The sequence below is a fragment of the Danio rerio genome, chromosome 9, assembly GCF_049306965.1.
Source record: "Danio rerio strain Tuebingen ecotype United States chromosome 9, GRCz12tu, whole genome shotgun sequence".
NCBI classification, from domain to species: Eukaryota; Metazoa; Chordata; class Actinopteri; order Cypriniformes; family Danionidae; genus Danio; species Danio rerio.
The window spans coordinates 37,625,259-37,648,840 of record NC_133184.1 but is presented as its reverse complement, the minus strand read 5'-3'; positions in this window follow the sequence as shown (position 1 = coordinate 37,648,840).

The following is a 23,582-nucleotide window of genomic DNA, read 5'->3' as shown; positions in this document are numbered from 1 at the left end:
CTTGGTTGCCCATTGATGGCATATTTTCCTAAGTTGCCTGGCAACATTGCTTTCAAATTTGTCCAGTGAATTTTCAGAGTAACAGTTTGAGGGGCATAACGAAGCATATTTCATCAAAATCACAACATCGGTGAAGGACTGCCATTAAAAAGATGAAACAAATGGTTATTTTTGATTAAAGATTACCAAGATTACCAGATTTTTGTTGGTCAGTAGATACCTTAGTACAGGGGTGGCCAACCCTGTTCCTGGAGAGCCACCTTCCTGCAGATTTCAGTTGCAACCCATATCAAACACACCTGCCTGTAATTATCATGTGGTGTTCAGGTCCTAATTAATTGGTTCAGGTGTGTTTGATATGGGTAGCAACTGAAATCTGCAGGAAGGTGGCTCTCCAGGAACAGGGTTGGCCACCCCTGCCTTAGTAGATACCTCTTTTTTTTATTTGAGAGGTATATTTTTCTACTGCTGATCATGTCACTATACATTCCTCACATGATGTGTAAGATAATTGCAGCTATTGCTAAATAGCAAAAGTGATTTCATGATGATTCAATATTTTCTCTATTTAAAAACAACACAGTTGTGAAAGACAACTTGCCAGAACTGTTGTGCACTGGCAAAACCTAACCAAATCGACAGCCAACAGAGGATTCCACTTGGTCTTAAAACCTTAAAACCACCCCTGCCTTAGTAGATACCTCTTTTTTATTTTATTTTATTTTTTTAAAATGCAGAGGCCATTTGACTATAGTGAGCTAACTGCCATATTTAAGAAATGATTGATGAGACAATGTGGTCAAAAACTGATGGATGTTGTCAGCAACAAAAAAAAAGGTAGGCTGTATCATTTAAATAGTGCCTAATTGGTCCAATTTTATCATGTTGTTTGTCATGCAAATTCTGTCTCTACTATCCGAATGTCACAGTAGATAAAATAAGACTATCAGTTTTCCAATCTCTCAATTGTACAGATCTTGGTGGTCCAATGTAAAGCCCAGGACACACCAAGCCAATATCAAAAATTCTAGTGGTGTTGAAAACCAAATTTTGTCACTTTGTGTTAATCATGTCTGGATCAAACTCTGCAGCATGAATACAAAATATGACATATTACCCGTAGGTGGCAGTAATCTGTATTGTCATTCAACAAAGGGAAACTGAAACTAGCTGGGTGATTCATCGAAAAGTAATCGAAATCAACATTCAGAACCTATATTGAGCAGAAAAAAAAAGAAAAAAAAAGAAAAAAAAGGATCTAATTTTACCAAGACCTTTTTTAATTACTTTCCCTCCCGCTCTGTTTAAGGCAGCCACATCTGATTTCTGGTCAAGTAGGACGATGGGCACATTTTTGAGCCTTACTTTGCACTACACTGACAATGATTGGAAGCTGCGCCAGAGATGCCTAATTTTACATTAAATTTAAATTATTATTTACATTAAAATATGTGTTTACTGAAGATGCAAGAAATTATTTACATAGATTTAAAGGTTATTTATAGGACATTTAGGTTATTTTATTTATAATCGATACAGCTTATTTTCTACATTTAATATAAAAATATAAAAAATAATTGATCTGGTTTCTAAAAGTGCAAGTAATTTATTCTCACTTTTTTAATAAAGAAAAATGGTAATTTTCGTTTTAGCCAATGTGTTTTATTTTCAGTTGTTCAACAATGATGTTTAATAAATAATCGTCGAGAGTAGATAGTAGTAGTGCGTTTCTTTCAAATGCACCCTTCGTTCAAAAGTCTCTCACTTAATGTACAAAACCTATCAGTGAATTATGAAGGCAAAAGAATGAAAGAAAAACAATCAAAAATTTGATTTAGGCCAAAAATCGCCCAGCCCTATAACTGAAACTACTGCTTCAAACAAAACAAATGATAACCAAAGCAGCATTTATGGATCATTTTCATAGTACATCTCGTTCACCACAGAAGAATTCCCTTGTGCAAATGTCTGATAATCCATATAATTCACAAATATTTAAGAAATGTAACAAAAACCAGTAACACTTTATTTTGATGGTCCATTTGAGTATTAGTAGACTGTTTGCTTAATATTTTTTGATACTGCTCCTTCGACAGACATTTAACCGATTACAAGAAACTTTGCAAATACATGTCAACACTAACCCTTACTCTAACCACAACCAAACAGTCTAATGAGAATTAGTTGGCATGTAAATGCAATTTAACTTAAATTCAACAAACGGACCATCAAAGTGTGACCCAAAAACCTCTTGACTTGCATCTTTTGCCAGGTTTCGCCACTTTAGTTTTTGTTCTCCTTCTCTGATTCAAAGCTGAATCAGGCAAACGCCCTCCAACTTGATGAGAGGTGACGTGTGGAATACCCTAAATGAAATAGCCTGACAGACTCTCACCAACTCTCTGACACTGCTCAATGGCCGAACATCGACTTGGTGTGTCCTGGTCCTAAACTGTACATTCACTAATTTTAGCTGACAAAAGTAGGACTGGTGAAGTGGTTTTCTGCTCTCTTCCAAGATTTAACTTGTGAATGCTCTACTATAGCTGTCAGTTCTTTGGCATCAACAAAACATTTCCATCCACAGATCTGCCTTTGACTGGATATGGTCTCTTTGACAGATCATAGACATAGACCAAACAAATGGCTCGGTGCGAAAATCCCAGTGGATCAACATACTCAGACCATCCTGTCAGTTTCTAACAACCTCTCACATCACCTTTCCATCTCAATCTGATGCTTGGTTTGAACTTGACCATTTTCATATGCCTAATTGCATACAAATATGGCTGCTGGTTTATTTGCATTGAGGTGCAGTTCAACAGGTTTACCCAACAACGTTGCTGGTGAGTGTATATTATATATAAACTAGGGCTGAACAATAAATTGCATGCAATTGTCATGTCCATTGTTTTATAAAATTGGCTGTGCAATCAGCTGTGAACCTCTGCCAAGCTACTTAATATTGCTTATATTATCACTAGTATGTAGCCAACCTGGTGAAAGGGTGGGGGGGGGGTGTTCAGTTGTAGGCCTCAATTAGGCTACTATTAATTATGAGATTTAAATACTGCATTTGTGTGACAGTTTAAGCATTATGTTAGATGAAATAGATAGTTGATGGTCATCAACCAAAAAAAAAGTACATTTGAAAATTCATAAATTACAACAATAGCCAAATTAGTATTCAAATGACTTTTAATATTGGTTGCTTTTGGCAAAAAATTTACACCAACATTTTTTAATTGGTCGCTATTTTTCTACTGCTGATCATGTCACCATACATTCCTCACATGATGTGCAAGATAATTGCAGCTTTTGCTAAATAGCAAAAGTGATTTCATGATGATTCAATATTTTCTCTATTTAAAAACAATACAGTTGTGTAAGACGACTTGCCAAAACTGTTGTGCACTGGCCAAACCCAACCAAATCGACAGCCAACAGAGGATTCCACTTGGTCTTAAAACCTTTTTCGATGGATTATTTTCACTATTTACGATGGAATTGCAGTCAAAATAGGACAGATGAGCTTATGTATGGGACAAATTCTGGACCTTTGTCAGTGAGGGGTGGGTCTTTTGAACCACCTGAACCCCCCCTGGCTACAGGCCTGACTGGCATTTCCTGAGTTTCTTCAGGGCATATTTGGTGGTTCTGTGCTACTCACAAGAGAGCGCCCTCTGCCCCTCAGGAGATCCACTGCTGATCACGTCATCATACATTCCTCAAATGATGTGCAAGACAATCACAGCTTCTCCTATAGCAAATGCAATTTCATGTTGATTCATTGTTTAGCCCTAATGCAAACCTTCATGGTTTTCTCAGTAACCGTGCAAATTAGAAGAGTAAACGGCACTAACGGGAACACTTTCTTCCTTGCTAAACTACTAAATATGTCTCGTGCGACTGTGCTGCCCACAAATGATATTACATTTATGCTCTCCTGGGGTGCTTTGCCCTCCTCAATGGGTGCAAATGACTGCATGAAAGCCATAATCAGGACAATAGAATGATTAAACACTTAGTTTTTAAAGAGCGGATCTTAGAGATGAGCCCCTGGAGAATACCAAGTCCATTTAACATATTAATCTTTAAAAAAGGAAGGAAGAGAAGAAACGCAGGGATTCTGACGTCATTTAATGAGTGGCCCTGGCCATAACATGCCACTATATAGTTGTCATTTCTTGAATTTAGTGACAGGAAATATAAGAGGTTAGATCAAATGAATGCAAGCGATATCATGAGGTAATTTCATACAGCTTACTGTAACGTATATATATATATATATATATATATATATATATATATATATATATATATATATATATATATATATATAAAATTCCATAAAGAATAGCTTGCGCTGACATGTTCAGCTTTGGAATGAGCTTTCAAACCTCGTGAAATTATGTAGAAAAAGCTTTGGCTCTATTCTGGCATCCTCCACCGCACTCAAGTATATCTCAACCTGACAGGAAAGTGAAGCATGATGCTGCATGTAGGTGTGGAGCAATAGGACCCTTTTCGATCTCCTCCATGCCAGTCCTAGAATCCCTGTCGAGCATTCCCTGTAAAATCAATAACCCGCGCTGTCCGTCAGGAGCATGATGGACGGCTGCTCAGAACAGAAGGCTGTTCTCCACAAGCACGGAAACTCTAACTGGGCTTAAGGCTATTTTTTAACACTCCATTTGTCCCTACAACATGTGTAAGGATACCGCAGTGTCATGAATAATTTATGCATGCTTAGCACCTAGTGACTGACACAGTGGGGGAGAATGTAAGCGTGGCCTTGAACGTAATTCATTTCGTCTTTTGTTTTGAAAGTTTACAGTACTCCGAGGACTTTACAGGAGTCTTATTCTTTGTAAATGTCAAAACGAACTTGAATCAGATTAAACTCACCTACACCGCACACGTCTACAGTTTTGACAGCCTGATTGACTTGTGGGCATTTCAGTTTCATCATGTCTTTTTTTCTCTCTCTCTCTCTTTCAGCAAAGATTAGCTGCAGACTTTTGACTACATTTTACAAACTTTCCAGTCCCCATTTGCAGGTTAAGCTGGAAACAAAGATTTCATGCCCAATTTGGGGGCCAATTTTGCAGCACTCAATGATTAGAGGGAGTGACACAGTTTAAGCGTTGGCACAACCAACCCACTGTCCAATAAATATTAAATTGTGTGGTGTAATTGCAATTATTTTACTCCTCCAGAGAAAGTTGGAGCCTCCCAGATCCCAAACATTTGATGTTTACAACTCTTGATCAGGCTGCCTCCTACGGGATACAAACAACATGATACCCAAGTAAACTTCACAAACTGGACAATGCATACTTTAAAGTCTGATTAAAGCGGTAGTTGCTGATTATTTTCAGTTTTCTGAATATTTAGTAGGGGGCAGAACTTTGTGCATTTTTCCCTTAAAGCAAACTAATGAATGGCCTGGTTAAAAACATTGTGACTGAAGCCATCAAACGGATAACAGAGAATGACCACCACACCATGGGCGAAAGGTTAGACCAGGTGTGGGCAAACTCTGTCCTGGAGGGCCGGTGTCCTGCATAGTTTAGCTCCAACTCTAATAAAAACCTCTGAACATGCCAATCAGTGTCTTTAAGATCACTAGAAATCTATAAGCAGGTGTGTTTAATTAGAGTTAGAGCTAAACTGTGCAGGACACCGGCCCTCCAGGAACGAGTTTGCCCACCCCTGGGTTAGACTGATTAAATTACCAAACTTTTTTTTTTTTTACGTGGATTAACTTGCATTGATAAAGTGTTTATCTAAAGATTAACAACATGCATAGCAAATAAAAAATACTGTAAGTCAACTTTGATTTCACATGGAAATCAAACATGCATGAAATAGCTGAAAAATGGCAGCCACAAACATGTCAAAATAATGGAGCACTGACAAAAACAGTATCCAAATTGTGTAGTCTTAATTAAATATATTTTAAATTAGAATTAAAATGTTACAATTCTGAATAAAACCTATAGAAAACACACTTTACCCTCAATAAGCACAAGACACTCTTAAAATCTCCATATCTCAAAAGTGAGTGGGCTCACTTCTCTTTGTATACACCAGACACTTTTTACAAAAATCATTTGAAAAAAAAAAAAAAAATGTTTACTTTGCTAGTTTATTTTTAATGTGAATAATAAACATGCGCAAGTTAATTAACTGAAAATCATGTTTGTTTTAGTAATATTCAATCAAAGTCTGACCACTTGCTTTCGCATTTTAAGTGGTGGTTCTTCTGTTGATGTCTACTTCATGGCTTGAGTAGCAACATTCTTAACCATGCCCCTTTTACCAATAGTTTGTAATGAGGGAATGATGAGCAAAATGAAATCCAGCTGAAGCAGAATATTGAGTTGGGGGTGGGAAAGTACATCAACATACTGAAGTAAGTCTCAGCGACCTTAATTTGATAAGAAAAACAAATGTTTGCTTGTGAATTCAGCACAAATCATCCTGCACTACTTGCATCTTTTTACCTTAAATAACTGTTTTGCACACCCTCTTGCACAATATTGTACCATAATACCTAAAGTACATTTACAGTCTTAGATTGTGTATAGTCCTTGTATATTTATATTACCGCTCCAGTATGGGCTAGTTTTTAAAATAGCTATTACATTTAGTGATTGGGGTTCATATTTAATGTTTATTTATGTAGCAACATGGTTCTGTGAGATGTGACATTTCATTCCACTTTATATGCACACATGTAGCGAACTGACAATAAGACCTGAACTTGGGACAAAAAAACTTGAACTTGAATGAAGAGGTCATCTGATTACCAAGTAATGTGACCAGTCATGGTTTGGTAGGTTTTACATAATTAAAAAGACCATTGTAATAAAGTTCAAACTCAGTTCAATAGAAGAAGGCGTTGAGCTCAAATCCTGGAGGGCTGCAGCCCTGGAAAGTTTCATTCCTGCTGAACTTCAACACTCCCAAGCTGCTTGAGTTTGTGTATGTAGCAGTGGTCAGCTATAGTGAAGTGCTGTGCAGGTAAACTTCACTCTTCTAAAAGGTGCTCTAGAAACAGACACTAGAGGCCATGGTGTTTAGTCTCCTTGGCAGTGCAACTGACTCCCGTGCGGAAGGTTGCCTGTTCAATCCCTGCTTAGAGCACGTTGGTTGGTCTAAGACCAGTGGGGTTACATTGGTGCTGTGACCCGGATGGGAGTGAAGTTTAGGGAGTGAGTGTAGCAGATTAAACAAGATTAGACATTTATAAAAGGGAGTTTGCTCCATATTTAAAATTTCTGTCCAGAGAAGTCATTTTTGATCTTCAATTGGTCTTACGCAATCATTTGATGCGATTTCGCAGGTCAGAGCTTACCAAGCTTGAACTTTTCTAAACAGCGAACTGTGAAACTTGTTGTACAAGCTCACATTTCCAGTCTGCACTATTTACATGCGTATGAATGGAAGTCTAGGGGGAGAAAAGTCCAGTGTGACCACGGCTTTACCAGTAAGTTTCAAACCCTGAAGAACACAATTAGTTTGACCAGGTGTGTTCAATTAGGGTTAAAGCGAAACCCTCCAGGAACCGAATTTGACACCTGTGGTTTTAGATGGGTTTATTTAACAGTTTGCCTGATCTGGTAAAGATCCTGTAACTATTGTATACTATTTACTTTATTATTACATACACTATTATTATGTTCAGTAGGCATAAAGCATCTCTCCAATGAAAGCCAATAAAAATATAAAATTAAAATACATTTAAAAAAAAAATGATCTTAGAATAAATTTACAGTTCTGTTAAAAGAGGATTATCCAATCATAACTAATATATTTTCTACATTTTACATACAGTATGACCTAAATATTTACACAACTTTTTTTTTTTAATTCACAAAACTGAAATTAATGCAAAGTGACAGAGAAAAACTTTTGCACTGTTGAAAAGCAATTTCAAATGCTGTTTTTAGTAACTTCCAACTCTCAAAAAACCTATAAAGTGACATCAGACTTGGACACCAAATTACCTAGTGCCCTGCCAATCAAATTATAGCTTGTCAGTTTGACATTTTTGTTCAATATGCATGATTGTGGGTGGTGAAAATGGGGTCTGAAGCGCAAGAAAAACACCTATAATTCAAGTCGATGGGTATTTCCATGGGATTCAAGAGAAGAGAATAAAGAGGTGTTGGGTACATTTGGCTCAGCATTCATCCTGTTGTGTTTCTTTGTTCTCCAGAGCACTATGCTTACTCTTTCACGCTTGAGTTCAGGAAAATCCTACAGATTTCCAGAAAGTGCGCTCAATTCACACACCTGGCATTTGATTCAAAAAGGTTCTCCGATGCTCACAGGAAAAAAAAAAAAAAAAAAATGAAAGCAGCCCAGCTTCCAAAAAATGTCCTCTATAATATTATGCCACTTCTTAGCAGCCTAAATATAAACACGTGTAAACATTAGACATGTTTTCACTGCTGCACCACATGACATACACACTTGTACACATTTCATTACTATTTAATTTGTGTAGCTATACATACAATGTTCTTAATGGAACCAGAAGATGGAGTGCAGAAATATAGGACAACACAAGCTTGACACAAAAATAATTTCTCTTTGAAAAACAGGAACATAAAATCTGCATGAAAAGTACCACAACATATTCCAATTACCGCCGGTTTGAGCAGAATGGGGGTTTGTAGTGCTTTTGACACATGAATTCTTGTCAGTCTTTTTTTAAAAAAAAAAAAAAAAAAAAAAAGGAAAAACACCTGTAATGAGAGCAGATGCTGAGTTTAGAATGCCAAGTCTGCCACCAGGTGGACAATCTGCACTCTGCATACGACACCTTCTCGAGCCATTTACTATTCAACCTGCCTCTGAATGCAGTTGTGCTCTTCCATTAACTTACAGCCTCAAGCAATGCAGGGGGAAAAAACAAAGGATGAAGTCCGAGTAGAAACATGGTTCAAAGCAGAGCAATATACAATGTGGGAAAAGTAACTGTTGCTTGTTACAGTACCTTATGAGATGCTTTACTGTACTGAAAAAGAGGAGCATATATTTTGAAACAGTGTAAGACTATATACAATTTTAGGATCAGTAAGATCTGTGTCTTTGCCGAAAAAAAAAATTCTTAAAAGATAGACTTGATTAAATAGGTCAATTCAATTTATTAAATAGGTCTTAAAAAAAAAAAAAAAAAAAGTTTCAGCAACGGCACAATTGTTTTAGACACTGATAAGAATTTTTTTTTTTTCCTTGAGCACCAAATCTAAACAATACAATCATTTAAATATTATGTGGTATTGAAGACTGGATACTTGCAATAAAAGTGATATTATACATGCTAAATATATACAACTTCTAAAGAATATTTAAATATTTTGGTCTTAAAAAAATAAATTTCATAAAATAGAAAAAGGCTTCTAAAAACATAAATTATAGACTATAATATAGACTTAAAATATTTCTTATTTTGTTATTATTTTTATGTTAAATGTATTACCATTACTTCATTCATTCATTCATCCCTCGGCTTAGGCTCTATTTCAGAGGTTGCCACAGTGGAATTAACTGACAACTATTCTAGCATACGTTTTACTCAGCAGATGCTCTTCCAGCTGCAACCCAGTATTGGGAAACACCCACACACACACACACAACAACCTATTTAGTCAATTCAATTCACCTATACCGCATGTCTGTGGGAGAAACCCAAGCACCCAGAGGAAACCCACACAAAGAAAACATGCAAACTCCACAGAAATCAACCTGGTCCAGCCAGGACTCTAACCAGCAACTTTCTTGCCGTGAGGTGGCAGTGCTAACCACTGAGTGACCATTTACATCACTTATATTTGTATAATTTATACTATATTTTTGATCAAGTACATCCAGCTTGGTGAATGTAAAGATCTCAACTGACAGGCATCAAAAAGCTAATTGGGCAAATATAGAATTTGTGATAATGATTTAAAAACATTTTAATAGACTCAAATTAAAGACCACAATCCAGCCCCAAAATACTAATTAATTTTAAATCTTACTACTTTGCTACTGATCCTTCAAAGCATTAGCTGACATTTTTCAGTTTTCATTCCTTCATTTTCTTTTTGGTTTAGTCCCTTTATTAACCAGGGGTTGCCACAGTGAAATGAACTGCCAACTTATCCAGCATATGTTTCACACAGTGGATGCCCTTCCAGCCGCAACCAATAACTGGGAAACCCCCATTCACTCTTGCATTCACACACATACACTGGCCAATTTAGCTAATTCAATTCACCTACAGTATAGTGCATGTATTTGGACTGTGGAGGAAACCTGAGCTCCCGGAGCAAACCCATGTGAGCATGCAAACTTCACACAGAAATGCCAACTGACCTATCTGAGGGCTCGAACCAGCGACCTTCTTGCTGAGAGGCGATTGTGCTACCCACTGTGCCATCGTGACACCAGTTTTTGAGTAAAAATTAAATTTAGTAAGTGCACATATCCTCTCATAGATTTCAATAAGTATTTACAAGTCCAGAATATAATGTTGTATAATAAATTTGGTATACTTAAAAAAAAAAAAAAAAAAAAAAAAAAGATCTTGGCATTGCAAATTTTTTAGCACATAAAATGTGCACCCTAACTTAAAAAAAAAAAGGCACTTTGAAATACTTTTATGGCCCTTGCTTTTCATGAACCATTCATTTAGGAGTCGGAACATTTCATATGGATGAACCTCCCACTGAATAAAGTGTTCAGGGCTTTGCTAATGTCTTAAGGGAGGCTAAAATGTCTATTTTCTACATATTAAAGCCCTCTTGCATTTTTGTCCTTTGCTGGCAGGGGAAATGCTGACCTAGCACTTCTCCAGCAGAAGCAGATGTCAACGCTCACTCCTCTCGCCATTGGTCCCTTTCTAATTAAGCTGTGCCCATTTAAGCATCCTTGTCATAAAGAAACGCTTGCATGAGCAAAGCACACAAGTCTCGTCACTCCAGGAAAGGGCCTGTAAAGTGCTTTGATTAGTCTTTTAAAGTGCCTGTAGTTTAATTAAAATCACCTAGCAATTAGTAGCAGTAGCATCCCTTTTAAGTGCATCTCTGTCATATTCAATTCATTAACCAGTCTCATAATTGTGTCAGTAACACTGAAGTCCATGTAAAAGTTATGGCATTGATCAGGACATCCAGAATACACCTCATTCAAGTGAACGCAACAAAACAAAACAACAGAGTGATGGATATTGTGCAATTAATAGGGAGTACCCAATTAAACGCGCTACTTGTTAAATTGACAGATAACATGCTGATGTGTACAAGCGTGGTCCACAAATTATGCTTGAATGCTGATGAGATGGCATCCCGAAAGGGTTTCATCTGTCATAAAAGCATGAATTATTAGATTCAGTGATGAGTGATTACAGGGCACGATGTGTCAGAGCGGAGAAAAAGAACAGACATGATACACGGAGGAAACAAAAACTTCTTGTGAAGTGTTATGACTCAGTGGAGTTTTAAAGAGGAACATATTCAGGCATACGCTCTAATCCCTCAGCCTTGGCAGATGAACAATGAAGCTTGTAATACTTGGTATTTACCTGACTGGAGAGATAATGCAAAATCATCTATGTGGTGGCATATTGAAATGCCATTGCGTGACACAGTGTGTACCATAAAGGGACGTTCATAACACAGACGATAACTTTAATGATAAAAAAGTTCTAAGCATTGTTCTCAATATAAAAGCATAACATGGTTCACACCAAACCTCTAGCTGTGACATTACAGGTGTAATGAGAAAATATGCTTGGAATCAGTTTAGGAACTTTTTTTTTTTTACTTAAAAAACCAAAAGGTTTTTGTTTTTTTTTAAAGCTTGAGCATTTAAAGCTACAGAAATGCTTAAAAATAACAGAACAATATTGCACACTTGTATTTATCTTAACAGTTTCTCTTGGTGAATATTTGTAAAGGAGTACAGCTTCTTTCTAGTGGGGAATTTGAAAAGGTTTACAATATTTTAAGTCAAATTTTCTTTATTTAATTCCTTTGCAGAATCTATAAATAATGTTACCATCCAATGTTGAAATCTAAGTTTCCTTCATTCTAAAGACAACATAACGGTCACATTAGTATTTAGTTATATAGAAAGTGTTCTAATAATTAAAGTATTCTAAGAAAGTATTTCTAACAAAGTCACTTTTTTATTTAATTTATTTTTGTACATTGGAAAATATATTCTGTAAAGTTGTTTACGCTGTCATTTAAACATTTTCATATTGGGTAAAATATATATCTGCATTAATTTTTCTAGTTTCATTGTATGTATGTTGCACATTAACATTGCATATATAAAAATACACACTCACCGGCCACTTTATTAGGTACACCTTACTAGTACAGGGTTGGTAGTGCCTTTTTGCCTTCAGAACTGCCTTAATCCTTTCAGGCATATGTTTAACAAGGTACTGGAAATATTCCTTAGAGATTTTGGTCCATATTGACGAAGGCATCATGCAGTTGCTGCAGATTTGTTGGCTAAACATCTATGATGCGAATCTCGCGTTCCACCACATCCCAAAGGTGCTCTATTGGATTGAGTCCGGTGACTGTGGAAGCCATTTGAGTACAGTGAACTCATTGTCAAACTAGTCTAAGATGATTCGCGCTTTATGACATGGCGTGTTATCCTGCTGGAAGTAACCATCAAAAGATAGGTACACTGTGGTCATGAAGGGATGGACATGGTCAGTAACAATACTCAGGTAGACTGTGGCGTTGACAATGCATAATTGGTACTAATGGGCCCAAACTGTGCCAAGAAAATATCCCTACACCATTACCACCAGCCTGAACCATTGATGCTTGGCAGGATGGATCCATGCTTTCATGATGTTGATGCCAAATTCTGACCCTACAATCTGAATGTCGCAGACGAAATCAAGACTCAGACCAGGTAACGTTTTTCTGCTAACAGGAGTGGCACCCAGAGTGGTCTCCTGCTGCTGTAGCCCATCCGCCTCAAGGTTCGACGTGTTGTGCGTTAAGAGATGTTCTTCTGCACACCTTGGTTGTAACGAGTGGTTATTTAAGGTACTGTTGCCTTTCTATCAGCTCGAACCAGTCTGCACATTCTCCTCTGACCTCTGGTTTCAACAAGGCATTTGCGCCCACAGAACTGTCACTGTATTGTAATTTGGATATGCAATTTTAGTTTTGTAGTTTCACATGCTTAAAAATATTCTTTATTATTATTAGAATTGATGGTTTTACAAAGCTTGGAAACTATTTATTACACAAAAAGTTATAAACAATGTTCTGTAGGTCATTAAAATGTTCATAATTTAAAGACCATGGCTTTTTGAAAACCTCTCTGTATTTCCCAAGAACCAAGAATGGTTTAGCTTGAAATACTGCCTCTTTGGAGACTATTTTTAGGTGTCTCAGTTATAGTTAACTATAATACCCTAATACATACAGTATGTGCTGAAATGTAGAACCAGAATCAAGCATGGATTACAATATCTTGGAATAAATCTCACAGAATAATTGGCCAGCCATCAGAGCTCTGACCACCCCGTTCAAACGATCAGTGTCAGAATATTAAAGTCACTTGCGGGTCTCGCTAATCACCAATACATGTCATGCATTTCCCAGATTTCATGCTTTGAAAAGCAGCGTGTTTCTAAAAGAATAGGCCGCCTCATTGTCTCACAGCAATTACTGAAATCCACAATGGCACATGTTCTTCTGCTTTTATGTGTGCTTTTCCTGACGTGCCGCTCAGTTCTCCCTTCAATCACATTCATCCCACACGGCCTCCAGCTTTCCAGATGAGCCCTATTCCCATTCCACCACTTAAACATAATCAAAGGCATTACGCAAATCCATGAAAGACCTCTAATTCACAGCAAGGCCATAATCACGGTCTACACTCGTTATTTTGCGCATGACACTTTTTTCCCCCCTGAAAGCCTGCTCCATGTAATCAAAGGGGGCTCTGAATTTGGCACAATTCTTTTCTCTGTCCCCATTGAAAGAGTCAGAGCTAAAGAGAATATTCTTGTTCACCTGACAGCTTTCTTTTTTGCGTTCTTCCAGATCTCTGATACAGCTTTGTGCTTTCTGAATATGTGCTAATGGATTAGACGTTAAATGCTGAAGTACATTTCTGAGATTCTGGCTCTCTGTGGTGGAAAGGAGATTCTGGTGGGTTCACAGTTGCTATGTTTTATTGCATGCATTCTCTCTGGTTCAGTCACTCTGTCTCCTGGCAGCGTAAAGAAGATCAATCAAAGCTTGTTGGGAGGCTACCGAACTGCCTTTGGCTCATTTTGCTCATCCAAATGCATCCTATTACACATAATGTGTCCTCTACGTTTTACTGCCTCTCCTCTCATTACACTCAAACCTAACAAACTATAGCTATCCTTCTCGGAAATAATTTCATTTACTAACTAATGTCTGGTATTGATGGATTGGAGCAAATATTAGTAGTGGTATCTCTTCTTTGCATTTCCATATCCTACGTTCTTGAATGTGTTTGGTGTGAACTTTTCAATTATTTTAAACTATCCATGAAGAGGAGAAACACAACCTACGCAGCCATATGTCTGCATGAAAAACGAGGTTGATAAAGCAATCAAATGATTAGGAAATTTGACCAGCAGAGGGCGCAACAAATTAGCTGCCACAATAAGGAAGTATGCATGTTATTTAATTGATTTTCTGCCTAACTTTTTTAATGTAGGGAAAACCATGGAAATATCATCAAATGTAAATTACATTAAAGCAGTAATGATTAGCAGCCTCGGGTGGTCTAATAACCTTCTCCATGTCTGTTGAGTTTTCCATATGCATAACGGACACTATGTATATGAATAACAAGGCATAACATGATTAAGCTTTGGACAAATTTAACTGGCTGCCGGAAGGAAACGGTTTCACAATGCATTGGTCCACTAATATGGATGAAAGTTGGAGTAGTTAAATGCATTTAAAAGGTATTGGTTTGTATAACGCACTATAAAAAAAATATTTTCTTCTATGGAATATGGAGTTCTTAAAACGGTACTATTATAAAATGACACACAATTAAGTAAATATATTATTCTAAGAATTCTGACGTATTTAAATGTGTTTAAAAAGGTACTCATAAGGATAACGCACATGAAAATAAATAAATTCTATTTAATCAGGAATATTTAAATGTATTTGAAAGGTACACGTGTATAACACACAAGAAAATAAATGTATTGTACTATTAAATCTGGAGTATTTAAATGCTTTTAAAAAGTACTCTATGGATAATGCACATGGAAATAAATGTTTTTTTACTAAGTAACTCTTATTTTATTTTGGCTTGAATAAAAGCTGTTTTAAAAAAATTAAAACATTTTAAAAACATGTCCATATTATTAGCCCACTAATACTTCTTTTTCTACAGAAAAAAAACATCCTTATACTATGATTTGCCTAATTACTCTAACTTGAACCTAATTAGTTAAACCTTTAAAATGTCACTTTAAGCTGTATAGAAGGGTCTTGAAAAATGTCTTGTCAAATGTTATGTCATCATATGTGTTGAAAAACATATTCTCTCCATTTGACAGAAATTGGGGAAAGATTTTTTTTTTAATCCACAGGGACTAAAAATTTGGTTTATAAAAAAAAAAAAAAAAAGGCAAAACTGTATTTGCAACTGACAGTTCTTGTTTTTTAATCCACATGAAATCCCTTTCTAAACCTACTGCAAACATCAAAATGTCACATTTATTCATTTAAGTTTGATTCAAGGTGTCACATTTGCATTCTCTGCAAGTATGGCTTCATTTAGATCATACATTATGGAGGGTGCAGTGGAGAAGTCATTATATAATCAAGACTGCAAAACTGGGAAGTCATTATAAACTGTAGTCTTTACTGTAAAGCTTGTCACTTCATTAAAAAAACACCATTATTGGAATAAAGTACGCTCTGTGAAGTCACCATTCCGTGTTTAAATTAAGCACTACGGTTGTTTCTACTAGGAGCAGCTCTATTAGTGAGGATTTTTAGCAGTAACGTATACTGTAATATCTCTCAGCCTCAGCTGTTCTCCTGGTTTATGATAATTTGCTCCGCTAACAAGCACACGTTATTGCCTGACAGGTTAATGACTGTGTGTTTAGGTGATAAGTGTTTGTTTACAGTGTGACATCCACCAGCAATTCCTTAGCGTCTGTTCTCTAACAAATAGGAAATGACTTCTCTGGAAGTATCATTTCAGCAGATAACGGCATCGGCATTGCAGATGTGTCAGGCTCTCCAGCTCAGCCGGGGGTGTGAAATTCAAAGTAATTGGGATCTGAAGGATTCTGAAACATCCTTCTGTCCCTGGCAGTTTATTTAAGGAGGGTGTCAGTGATTTATACTAGTATCTGAAGACACAATGTCTGTCTGCAAATCATTGAAATATCTGTGAAACTGAAGGCTATGAAAAAGTAAGTATGTGAGACTGGATGCTGCTGAATGTATGAATGAAAACAGTGGGTCTGTATTTGAGAATTTTTTGCTTTATGAACAGGTAATAAAACGCCATAGCCAGCAGAGGGCAATAGAGATTTAAAAACTGAACAGGACAAGGGAATAAAATAGCTACTGTTCTGTTCATAATATGATGGTTGTGTCTGACTTATCTCAAAATAACTCAGATAATCTGATTTTGAATATATATATATATATATATATATATATATATATATATATATATATATATATATATATATATGAAATCTAATAGATAAGAGGGTTTTTTCCCCTTTCTTCCAATAGTTCTTTTGGTTCTGAACAAACTGAAAAGCTGCAACTGACAAAATCACATAGTCAGTTCGATTACTTCCAAAAGAACAATTGGAGAGGACAAAAAAATAAAATAAAATCAATCGATCAATCTCTTTCTATTGCACCACTTGCAGCAAATTGTTAAAAGCAAGACTCCTTTATAGCATTCACATACATTGAAGGGCACTTATGAAAATAATCTTTTGTAAGCTGTTTGGACAGAACTGTTTATCCAGCCATATTGGATTCATATAAACAACAAGTCTTTCTTTTTTTTCTGATGTTAAAATAGAACCCAAATCGCAGTGATTGAGACCCACCGCAATGTGACGTAGGATTGTGGGTTTTCCCCGCTCACCAGATTGATTGACAGACACCATGCTTCTATAACAACACGTATACACATGTCGACAGAACTTTGGTTTGCAAATAAACTGTAATTAAAATCTGTTCCAGCTCTCTGTGATTTTTATAGGTTTTTAAAAGTTTAAAACATTTTTAAAACGGAGCATGTTTGTACAGGGTTTCAGCAGGGTTCAGCAAGTTAAACTTTATGATATTAAAAAATAAATTCTAGACTCATACAGGGATAAACGCTAAGGAGTTTTTCAAATGGCCCAGTTGGAAAATTTTTATATTAATTATATTAATTTTTATCTTTTTATTTATAATTTAATAATATATTAATAATAATAATAGTTTATTCATTTTCTTGTCGGCTTTTATTAATCCGGGGTTGCCACAGCGGATTGAACCGCCAACTTATCCAGCACGTTTTTACGCAGCAGGTGCCCTTCGAGCCGCGACCCATCTCTGGGAAACAGACACACACACACACACACACACACACACACACACACACACACACACACACACACACACACACACACACACACACACACACACACACACACACACACACACACACACACAATTTAGCCTCTCCAATTCACCTGTACCGTACGTCTTTGGACTGTGGGGGAAACCTGAGCACCCAGAGGAAACCCACGCGAATGCAGGGAGAACATGCAAACTCCACACAGAAATGCCAACTGAGTCGAGGTTCAAACAAGCGAACCAGCGACATTCTTGCTGTGAGGCGACAGCACTACCAACTGCGCCACTGCTTCGCTCAAAATAATAGTTTAATTAAATGTAATATTTTACTTAATTCTAAGCAAAATACTTAAATATTGTCAAAACAAAATCAAGCGCTAGTTATATACACACATTTTTTTTCAACATAACCTCTTAAAAAAATTTATTAAAATTTAAAAAAATGTTTTAAATGTTTTAAAAGGTTTTAAAACTAAATGTATGCACAACAGTCTGTCCAGGTCGGCTTCCACAGTAGTAAATACATGGAAAACGTTTAATGTTTTTGTAAGAAAAATTAAACCATTGTGGTAAACAGAGTTAAAAATTACATTCTTAAAAAAAAGTTACGTTTATTATTTATGTATTGGATGAGTGTTGTCCAGATTAGGAAGCTATACCACTCTCACCGCTATTGGTGTGAACGCACAAAGGTCACTCTGGCCACCCAGGTGACAACGCTGTCTGCCTTTAGCTCTGGCGGCGAGCGTCAAAATGCACTACATTGATCTCGTATTTAAAAGGGCCGCAGCATATCAGTTACATTCCTGCATAAAAACATGCTTTCTAGCATGAAAATGTTGCACACTTCTTATCAAATTAATTTAACAATGGAAGATCAGGTTGCATGTGGTGTGGCTTTGCTCCACTTCATTTATCCATTGTGTCCATATGTCTGAAATATTCTGAAGCAGCAATACTGTTTTGTACTGTCACATTTGCCGCTGAACTGCGTCATAGTTCATTACCATAAAGCTGACTTGATTTCAACTCTCCTAGACTCACACCTGCGTTCATTTCAGAAAGACTTTGTAAAAAGACTGAATATATTTCACCACTAATACATGAACTTACTTGGTATTTTTGACTAATGAGCTGTATTTCAGCTTCATCCAAGTCTGTCTCTGTCACTGTGCTGTTTATCTGATGCAACGCGCAAGCAGACACACTTAGAAACGGTGGGCGGGGAGAAGCAGCTCATTTGCATTTAAAGCCACAGAGTACAAAAACAGCTACAGTAAAATTCTAGAGGCTATAATAAATAATCTGATGGGGATTTTGAGCTGAAACTTTAGACACATTCTGGAGACAACAAAGGTGTATCTTACATCTAGTAAAAGGGGTGAAATAGGTGCCATTTAAACTAAAGACAAGCCATGACTGAACATGAAGAATGATCTCTGAGTGGCGGTCTCCAAAATTAAACCTAGACTACACTCGTGCTTTAAATATTGTGCCCATCAAGATCATAAGGTGAGGTTTTATACTGCAAACTCACAGACTTTTTCTAACTCCTTATGGCTTGGTAACTTTATTTATCAGGGGTCGCCATAGCGGAATGAAGCGCCAACTTATCCAGCATACGTTTTATGCAGGGGATGCCCTTCCACCTGCAATCCATCACTGGGAGACACCCATACACAGTGATTCACACAAATACACTACAGGCAACTTAGCTTACCCAATTCACCTATATAGGGCTTGACTTTGGACTGTGGGGGAAACCAGGGCACCCAAGCGAGCATGTGGAGAATTCCAGACAGAAATGCCAACTGACCCAGCTGAGGCTCGAACCAGTGATCCTTTTACTGTGAGGTGACAGCACTACCCACTGTGCCACCATGCCACCCCATTTTCCTCATTTAAAATATAAAAAACATTTACAGATTGATATTTTTCTGATCCCATAACTCTGAAAATATAAACAGATGTTTCAATAATGTTAACATATGCTTTGTATTTATATTTTAAAGTTTTTACTGAAAATATAACATCCATAACGCTGGAATTGCTCACACAGGCCTATGTAAAGCTTGTACATTTATCTAACCACTTCTGAGGAATGGGGGTCAGTCGAGGGTCATTGGCATTGTTATTTTGGAGGTCGCAGGTTGAAAGCTTTGGGAACCCTTGATTTAAAGGGACACTGAGATACACACTACTATTTATTTTTAAAATACACAGTGATAACAGCTAACAATGGCCAGGTATAAGCTTATACCATGTAAAGTGTCAGTCAGTCAGCAATGTAGTTGTCAGACAAAATTCAGGTGAACACAACAAAAAAAAAAAGTATGCATAAATCCAGAAAATTACCATAGAATACAGGTAAAATCTTGCAATGGCAGGACAGGGTCAGAGCTTTTCAATTCCCTGTCAGACTACCATTTTCCCCAAGGATTTACTGTAAACTCTTATCCAGTACAGCTGTAGCCTTTTCACAAGACCCATAGGAGACAGAAAAAATTATTCCCAAATCGCTCAGTTCCTAAAAATATATTGACTTGAATCCCCTGACCACAAAACATTGACATCGTTTCCATGGCCTCATCCAAGAAAAACATTCAATAGTCCCTTGTTCATCATTTATAGCTCAAAAAGGTTATATGCTTGAAATAAATAATGCTTAAATTATTAATTATGCTTAAAACTTGAATTTGCAGTTCTTCAAAGCATAAACAGCATTAATTATATATTATTTGCACTGTATATATTATGATGTTCACTATTTCAACAATTGATTGCATGGGCTTCATGAGAAAACTGTGCTTTCCTTCTTCTTGATTATGTGGTTGTCTCAGAGCTGAGAAAATAAATTACAATTTCACCACTAAAGCTTTTTTGTGTTCAGAGCTGCACTTCATTCCTGTCACGGAGCGACGGGGCCCTGAATCAAGTCCCATTTTCACACCAACAAAAGCACTATTCTCTCTAGGCTAGCGGAGTGATGCTGTTACCGCCAAGTCACATTTAGTGGAAAACAATGTACGACATTCTGATTAAGACAAAAGCCTGGGCTTAGACTCAGTGCATTGGGTTAATAAAGGTATTGACCTACACAATAGAAAAAAAGCTTGAGGCCTTTTAACTGCACTGAGCTTCTCAATTTTAAGAAACACAAAAAGACAATTTTTATAGAAGCTTAATGCGCCTCTTTTCCATCCAATGACAGCTCAAAGCGAGCACACAGCTGTCAAGTTCAAAAGAGCCAACATGTAGTAGGCTAAGATGTGGATATAAAGCATGTGAGGGAAAAACAATGTCCTACACTGCACTGCTTGATGATAAATTATAAATTGAGACAATAATATAAATCTGACAATGGTAGATCAGTTTGTAGCCTAATCTCCTCTGCATGACACACAGTGAAAGACTTTCTGGAGCCCAAGTAAACGTCACATCCTTTTGATTTAACAGCTGTAATAAAAGTCAAAGGAGTCTGTCTGTTAGGCTTCTAATCTAGAACTATGCAGTCATATGAATCAGTCACTTTTACGCCATTATGTAAAATTGTTAACCATTTCAACACTTAGCTGCAGTTTCAATGTCATTAGACCTTGGCATATGCTTTAAATAATGAATAAAATAAAAATTTGGCCAATAAAACATGTTTGAAAAATAGCTTACTCACCCTTTATGCTGCTTATGTCATGTCCAGCCATGAAACTGAAGGAAGAGGAATGGGAGAATGTCTCTTGGAGGTGTACAATTGCTTTGTAATTATAACAGAGAAATATTTAGTAACTATTGAATAATAATATTAAGTAAATAATGTCATTCTTTTTTTATTTTTTTTTTTTATTCTTTGAATATGGCGAGATAGTTCGTGAGGTAAGAGCCTTGTGTGAACACACGTTATTTTGTGTTGGATCTTTTAAATATTGGTTGATTCAGCTCACAAAAGTAGTCCAAGTCCAAATAAGCCTAACAATCAGCCGGTGAGTTATAATTTTGCACATTTCCCAACACAGGAATGAAAAAATTAAAAATAAAATTATTTCCATTGAGGTAAGTCCCAGCAAGCATTTTTTTGTATTTAAAAGAGGTCTAAACATAGTCTTAGCTAAAACAAGGCTAAATTTGGGCTGTCAGTGAAAATCTGATGTCTAGGCCAAGACTAGTCATCAAATAAACAGAAATGAATGACTATGAAGTCTGTCTATGACCATCTGACGACTAGTCTAGTTTTGGACCATTTTCAGATGTCTATTAGATTTTTCACTGACAGCCTAAATTTTAGTCAAGTTGTCTAGCCTATACGTTTAGATGTCTATTATACGTTTAAACACAAAATTGTTTGCTGGGGTTGGTTTTATATTCAGCTTCTGACTCTCCCTGATATAATTTCAGAAAGAGTTATTTGCAAATTTTAAATACGGAAGTCAAATTAGCAACCAATGACCAAAGCTACAGCATTCAGTCAATTAAATAGTGCTAATAATGTTTTAAAATCATATTTGCATGTGATTTCATATCGAATATTCAAAGTTCGATAGTAAACAGCATAGGGAGCTAGTATCAAAAGTTGTCACTGAACGAATGTGCGTGCGAACGAAAAATAATTCTCAATTTTATTGCCAAACAACCGACGTGAACCGCGTGACTAGTCTAAAGGATGCGTCATGAAGTATTTGAACCGGTTTAAAACGTAAGTTAGACTAGACCGTTTGGTTATCACGGAATTCGAATAAAAAAGTTCGTTTCAGTCATTAAGTTAATTGAAACTACAGAAAGGTGATCAAGTTCATCAAACCCCTTTAATGTCTTTCTGCATCATTACCTACTCGCATGTTTCAGTATCTGCAGGCCTTATCCACAGCCTCCAAGTTGTAGTCGACCACTTTCCATCTCAGACCACTCATGCGACGTTGCGTGTACAACTTGGTAATACTGCATTTTTAACTTAGGTCGGTGCAGCAGATAATGCAAGGTGTTTCAGTTAATAACAGGGAATTGTTTCTTCACTGTAGTTTCCAGCTCACATCGATTGAATAAAGGATCAGGCAAACCGCAGGTGTATAAATGCACTCAATAGGTTAACTAGCCACAGGTGTGCAACTAGAAGGTTGACAAGGGGATAAATGCAAGTAAAGAACGACAATTAAACAAGACAGAATTTACATGAATGAGAATATGGACCCATCTGGCACTGTCTAAATCTGGATCTAGATCAGGATCAGCAGGCTGTCAGCAGGGTCGGGGAGTGCTTTTGGCATAATAACAGAAAGCTTTTTAATTGAATAAAGAACAAACTGTGACATGCAGTCACAATTATATAATTACTGTATCAAACAAGTATGTGCAGAGGTAGGTAGTGCAAAACAAAGACCCTTTATAAGTCATAAAGAGCATTTCTATTTATTATCTATTTCTAAAGTCTTGTGATTTTTGACTGACATGTTTTCAATTGACATGACTTTGACTGCCAAAATATTCCTGAAATATCTGTCAGCTATACAAGTTAATCTAAGAATTTACAGGAGGTTTTGAGCTTCAGTTAGTATGACTTAATAAACCACAATGAGTACATGTGTATTTGTTAATTATGAAAAAATAGAGATAACCCATGCAGTTACAGCCTATGAAGTAATCAGAAACGTTAATTGAGAAAGATCAAATGAATGAATTTCTGTGCTGATGTGGGAAAATGTTTCTTCTTTTTTTTTTTTTTGTATATCATGCCAAATAAACCCAGTAACTGCATTGTAGAAGTTAACAAAAAGCAGTTAGTGGCTTAACATTCCAGTGGACTTGAAATGAATGAGAAACAGAGAGAAACTCCAGGCACATTCTGTTCTTTAAATTCTGAATGAAATAGTTTTGGGACGACCGCTGTGTATCCATGCCAACATGATTCTTTTCTTCAGGGTTACTAGGCTCTTTGCCATCCTCAAACAGCCA